This window comes from Apium graveolens, chromosome 4 (assembly GCF_009905375.1).
Source record: "Apium graveolens cultivar Ventura chromosome 4, ASM990537v1, whole genome shotgun sequence".
NCBI classification, from domain to species: Eukaryota; Viridiplantae; Streptophyta; class Magnoliopsida; order Apiales; family Apiaceae; genus Apium; species Apium graveolens.
Window position 1 is genome coordinate 295,495,590 of NC_133650.1, and position 6,906 is coordinate 295,502,495.

Below are 6,906 nucleotides of genomic sequence, written 5' to 3' on the forward strand. Positions count from 1 at the left end.
TTGGGGGCTTGCGACCTTTCCGGATCTTAAGGTGATGGCGTTCACCTGTTTGTTAACTTCCCTCTTTCCCGGATTGGATTCTGTATCACTAGGAAGCGTTCCTGGTGGTCGATTCAATAAGGCGTTGGAAATTTGACCTATTTGGTTCTCCGGATTCTTGACAGAAATAGCCTGGCCTTGGCATATATGAGCCTGGTTTTTCAACATAAGCCTCAACTCCTCCAATTCCGATTTTTCATTCAAAGATTGACCCGCACCTCCATGAGTTTGTTCTTGTAGTTGGAGTTGTTTTCTTGGTGCAAATTGTTGCTGAAAACCAGGAAGATTGAATTGCTTGTTTCCAAACTGTTGGAATGGCTGTTGCATCGCATTCTGATTATTGCTCCAGCTGAAGTTAGGTTAATTCCAGTTTTCAGGATGATAAGTGTTTGGAACTGGTTGCTGCGATCTTTGAAAGTTGCCCATAAAATGAGTTGATGCACTAGATATAGCGCATTGCTCCATCACATGCGAACCTGCACACAGCTCACAAACACTGGTTATCTGATTAACACCATAGTTAGCAAGATAATCGATCTTCATAGACAACGCCTTTAGTTAAACAGTGATAGACGTAGCTGTATCCACTTCAAGAACTTCTGCTACCTTTCCCTGTGACAATCTCTGAGTTGGCTATTGATATTTATTAGCAACCATCAGTTAAATTAGATCATAACCTTCCTCATAGCTCTTTGCCCATAATGCTCTACCTGATGCTGCATCAAGCATGGGTCTACACTGTGCTCCCAAACCATTGTAAAAACAATTGATGATCATCCAATCAAGCATGCCATGATGAGGACACTTCCTAAGCATCTCCTTGTAGTGCTCCCAAGCTTCACATAGAGTTTCTCCCGATTGCTGCGTAAATTGAGTAAGAGCATTCTTGAGTGCAGCTGTCTTCGCCATAGGGAAAAATTTAGTAAGAAACTTTTGAGCAAGATCCTCCCAAGTAGTGATAGAACCATCAAGTAGAGAGTGTAACCAGCTCTTAGCCTTATCCCTCAGAGAAAAAGGGAAAAGTCTCAGCTTCACAGCATCTTCAGAAACATTGGTGAACTTGAAGGTGTCAGTGATCTCGATGAAATCCCTAATATGCATATTAGGATCTTCCATTGGAGAACCCTCAAACTGGATTGAATTCTGTACCATCTGAATTATGCCAGGCTTGATCTCAAAGGTAATAGCTGCGATAGCTGACCTGACAATGCTAGATTGAATGTCATTGATCTTTGGTTGAGAATAATCTTTGGCTGAAAATAAAAAATAGGTTTTGATTAGACTAAGAGATTATACTAAATAGCATTAACTAAGAGAATTGAGGTTGATTTACTTATATGAGATAAACAGGGGATTCCAACTTCATTACTACTTCATCCAAAGTCATTGTTCTTAACCTTATCATGTGATGGTGATGACAACTAATCAAATAACACGAAACTAGTAAACTCCAACTTTCATTGTATGAATACCCTACTACCAGACATCCACAAAAGAGATAGAAGCTGAATAGACACCAATTATGTCGAGACCCTATATGTCTATAGAATTTGACAACATAAAGGTTTAATGAACAAGTTATCTATCATGATTACATAGGGAAAGTAAGATGGTTAAAATTACCTATGAATTATGCATAATAAATACATGAACCTATGCTAGCATGGCAAGTTCTAAACCTCTATATTCACTGTCGCTTCAATAGAGATTAACGCGCTATCTTATATGTTAGCTACACACATAAGATGAATAAGTACAACCAATACTAGGATATCAATCAATCACCATACACTAAGATATTAAAATAATTAACTATAAAAATCCATAAGTAAATCCGTTGGAACCCCACAATAACAATTAGTTTTTAACCGAACTCATCATCACCATGGGTTCAAATGAAAACATGATATAAAATAATATAAGAGTACTAGGGTTCAAAGATAAATCGAAAACAAGCATCCAAAGTTCAACTATATTGAAGAATACAAAAGTCTTCTTCTCCATAGCCGTCATGTGCTCTTCTAGGTCTTCTTATTGCTTTCACTTGGCTCATTGTTGTTAAAAACATCTTATTTAGGGTATATATAGGCTTTAGGACGATCAAGGCTTTAATTCTCTCAAAAATCAAGTAGAATCAGGATTCTACCCAAATGACCCCGTGCGGACGCCACGCCTTGCGCGCGGGCGTGCCGTGCTACCGTAGTTGGAATTCTGAATTTTCTTCTTTTTGTTGTAACTTTTGTTCCACTCGTCAGAATTTGATGAATAAGCTAGTCCACGGGAAGCTCTCGAGATCCTCTACAATTTGGGAATGGCCTTGACTTCAGATTCTTGGCTCTTTTAAGCACATATTCAATAAAAGCTCCATTCTTTCTCCAAATAGTGCCTGAGATGCAAATACATAAAAACATATCAAACATACCAATAACTTGAGTCTAAAATACCAACTTAAGCCTGTAATGAAGCATTCCAAGTAGATATAAAATCCACTTACCACATTGCAGAAGAAAAAAATTGGGATGATACAAATGATAAGGAAGACTGTGAAGAATATGGGAATTATGGTATCATGGCTCTAAAGCAAGGAGAATCATCTGCATTCAAATCAGAGGTACTTATTCTAACTATAATTGATTTAAATGCCACTCAATATAAAGAAACTATTGAGAAAATGAGTGTAGAGATATTTCATATCCACAAAAGTATGATGGCAGCTACTGAGGAAGTGAGTAGGCTGTCAAAAATTAATGAAAAACTTGAGATAGAGAAACAAGAGCTAGAACCACAGCTTGTTGGTCTTGAAACAGTCAAGCAAGAAAATGAATACCTCAAGAACAAGCTTAAGTGTGCTGGAGAAGTAGAGGCATTGTTAATAGAAAGAATTAAGAAAAATGATTTGAAGCTCAAGTCATTCAAGAATGCATCTCAGTTGATTGGGCAGTATCATGAGAAAAATAAATCATGTGCTAACATTGCTATTGGTTTGGACTTTGCGCCCTTGAATATATACAAGAAAAATGAAGTTGACAATGGGAAAGAAATTTTGAACCAAGATGTTCATGTGATGCTGAAAAGAGTAAATGCACCTTTATTTAAAGCTTGTGAAATGGAGTTAGAAATCAAGCAAGAAATTGCAGATGAAGACAAAAAGAAGAAAGATTCATAATCTACTCCCATCACTGAATGTGAGAGGAAGCCTATAGTGAGTCAAGCTACTAAAACACCAACAAAAGAGATCAGACTGAAAATACTGGGAAAAATAAAAAGAACGGAAATAGAAAAATAGGTGTAAACAAGAACAACAATTATGCCTATGTTGCAGATGCTCCAAGAAAGCAATGTCAGAAATGTGGCTCAACAAATGACCTAACTCACCTTTTTAAAAAGGCTGTTAGTGAGCCAAAATTTGGAGCATGCAAGTACAATGAGGCACTGGGTGAAGATCCATATTCTTTCTGTGATAAGTTTGATTACATTCCTTGTAATATAAAGGTTATGAAAAGATGTCATAAATTGACGAAAGATCTTATGGAAGTCAATCTTGGATCTGCAATTAGAAAGGATAATGCTGATCAAACTGTGAATGTTATTCTTTTTTAATGTTCAAATTCCACTTCTGTAACTTCTGTGAAAAAGAAAAAAGTACCCAACACTGCTTGGGTAGCTAAACACACTTAAAACACATCGTGTGCAGTGGATGTTCCAGGCATATGACTGGTGATAAAGCTCTTCTATCACAGTTTGAGGCAATGGCTGGCCCATTGGTGACTTTTGGAGACAACGATAAATGATTCACAATGGGATATGGCAAGTTAATTTCTGGTAATGTTGTCATTGATGATGCAATACTAGTTGTTGGTCTTGAAGTGAATCTTCTCAGTGTCATCCAATTTACAAAAATATATTTCAAAGTAATATTTGACAAAGAAGATTGTTTAATCACTAGCAAGAAAACTGGTGAAGTTGCTCTAAAATGAGCATGGAAATGAAGCCTGTTTATTGTAGATTTGAATTCAGAAAACAAGGATGGAATATGTTGCTTCTCTACCAAGGCATCCAGTGAGCAAAGCAAACTTTAGCAAAAGAAACGCTCTCACCTGAATTACAAAGCAATCAACACCTTGGTAAGAAAGGAAATAGTGAGAGACATGACAGCTCTGGAATTTGCCCAAGAGGAAGTTTGCGAGACTTTTCAAAAAGGGAAAATGAAGAGGTCCAGTCACAAGAGTAAAACTGTAAATTCAATAAGTGCTCCATTGCAACTTATTCACACAGACCTATTTGGAAAAATTAATGTCTTATCTATATCCAGAAAGAAATATGCATTGGTGATGATAAATTACTACTCAAGATACACTTTGGTGAAATTTATGCATTCAAAGGATGAAACTCAACACATCATCATTGAACACATAAAGAAAGATGAGAAGCAGGCTGGAGATCAAAATTATGTCAAAAGATTGAGGAGCGATAATGGTACATAATTCATAGATGCAGCTTTAAGTGAATTATGTAAAGGCAAGGGCATTGTTCAAGAGTTCTCAGCTACAAGAACATCTCAACAAAATGGTTTGGTTGAAAGGAAGATTAGAACTCTAGTTGAGGCTGCAAGTACAATGCTGCAAGATGCCAATCTACCAATAAATTTTTGGGAAGAAGCTGCCAACACTGCATGTTACACTTAAAACAGATATCTGATCAACAAAAACCTTGACAAGTCACTCTACTCATATTTGTCAAAAAGAAAGCCTACAGTGAAACATCTGCATGTATTTGGAAGCAAATGCTTTGTGCTCATAGATAACTCTAAATATGTTGGAAAATTTGACTCTAAAGTATTTGAAACTATTTTTCTGGGATATTCATTGGAAAGAATTGCCTACAAAGTTTATGTGTTAGAGCGAATTTTTAAAAAAAAAGCATATATGTGACCTTTGATGATGACAAGTGTCCAGGATTGGAATGCCTTGATAAAAATGAAGTTGAAGCTTTTAAATTTAAAAATCTCAAAATTGACAGTAATTCTGAAGATGAAGATGAAATTAACACAAACAATTGAATGGAGGAAAAATCAAATGAACCAGTGTATGTAAAAATGAGAATTTATCTCAAGATAGAAACACAACTGAGTTTGAAGGCACATACTCAGGGGAGAAAGATATGACAGTTCTGCAAGTCATGCCAACAATGAAAAAAATGCAGACAACTCTAGTCAATAAGATCACACCAGAAAATGGGATATGAGTCACACAAGAGGTGCTATAATTGATGATCCAAATGCTGGAGTGAGGACTAGGAGTGCCACTATAAATGAATGCTTGTATGCATGCTTTCTGTCTCAAATTGAGCCTAAGAAAATTGAGAAAACTCTACTTGATCCTGACTGAATAACTGCTATACAAGAAGAGCTGAATCAATTTGAAAGAAATAAAATTTGGGAATTGGTTCCTGTACTAAAGAACAAAAGTATCACAAAATGGGTGTATAGGAATAAAATAGATGAAAATGGAATTATGACAAGGAACAAAGCAAGATTGGTTGCCAAAGGCTACTCACAAGAAGAAGGTATTGACTATGATGAAACTTTTGCTCCAGTTGCAAGACTTGAAATAATAAGAATTTTTCTTGTATTTGTTGCACATTCCAATTTTAAGGTGTATCTGTTAGGAATATGTTGTGAACTTGATGATAAATTATACAAAACACCTTAGTAGATTTAACTTAGTGAATTTTGTAACACTCGATGGATGATCAAATATAGTTCTTACGGATGATTCAATATAGTCCCGATGGATGATGATTTGACATCCATCGAGTGAGTGGCTTATGTAATAATAAGTTTAGCACATTTCTGCAAACAACTTTGTGTAGATTCTGTAGGAGCTTATGAGTCATGTTGACTACTAGTAGATATGCAGAATAGTTTGATTAATTTAAAATATGAGATGTCTTGTAATTCTGCATAAGTGAAATGGAGTCAAGTATCAAATAGCTACCCGACGGATGATCAACAAAGCTACCCGACAGATGATCAACAAAGCTACCCGACGTATAACAAGCATGTACCCGATGGATGATCAATTCAAATATCTTTTGAAAGTGACAACACAGTCACATGCATTGGGTGTTTGCAAAAGGAATGTGGCAGCCTGTTTAGCAGGAAATTGAGAACAAAGAAGCATTACCATTTCCATGCAAGGTATGAAGATTTTCAAAGATGCTGGAATAGAGTAATGAAGCAGCATGAAGTTAGACTTGATAGGTTTTGTTTTATTATCCTGTCTTATTACCATGTAAACTTGGTGATATATAAACCAAGTGTAGCTGGTAGAGCAAACAACTAAGCAAACACATTTTAGGAGAGAAATAGAAAAGGCTGTACTTGTCAAAAATTTCTCTGTAGTTTGTTTGTTCAACTTGTAAAAGCAGCTGTGAGCCAATTTGAGCTTCACAGAGTTCTCAAATCGATATATATATATATATATATATATATATATATATATGGTGGATACATTCAAATCCACCAGAAAGTTTTAAAGACTTGTATTTTTATTACTTTGTGTTTGATTTATTTAATCCTTTCATTCCGCACTTTGCAAATCAAAACACATATCTGTCGAGTTAAGAACTGTTTTTAAATCTTGAAAAAGGAGCCAGTAATACATTCAACCCCCCTTCTGTAATTATTGTTGTATTGTTAGGGAATAACAATTGGTATCAGAGCAAGCTCTTGAAGTACAAAGAGTGTAAGGATCACAACAAACAGCAAGATGAACAAGAAAGATGTTGGAGTTAAAATTCCTTTTCAGGGCAAAGACAATTATCACCACAGGAAGGTGAAAATGCATCTACATCTTCTTTCTCAAG

At 35.8% G+C, this 6,906-nt stretch overlaps 1 non-coding gene across 1 annotated transcript; it reads left to right on the forward strand.

Moving 5' to 3' along the window:
• Nucleotides 1-826: 826 nt before the first annotated feature.
• Nucleotides 827-933, forward strand: LOC141722380 (small nucleolar RNA R71). Its single transcript, XR_012575399.1, has one exon. It is a non-coding gene; the product is annotated as a small nucleolar RNA R71 (small nucleolar RNA).
• Nucleotides 934-6,906: the final 5,973 nt, after the last annotated feature.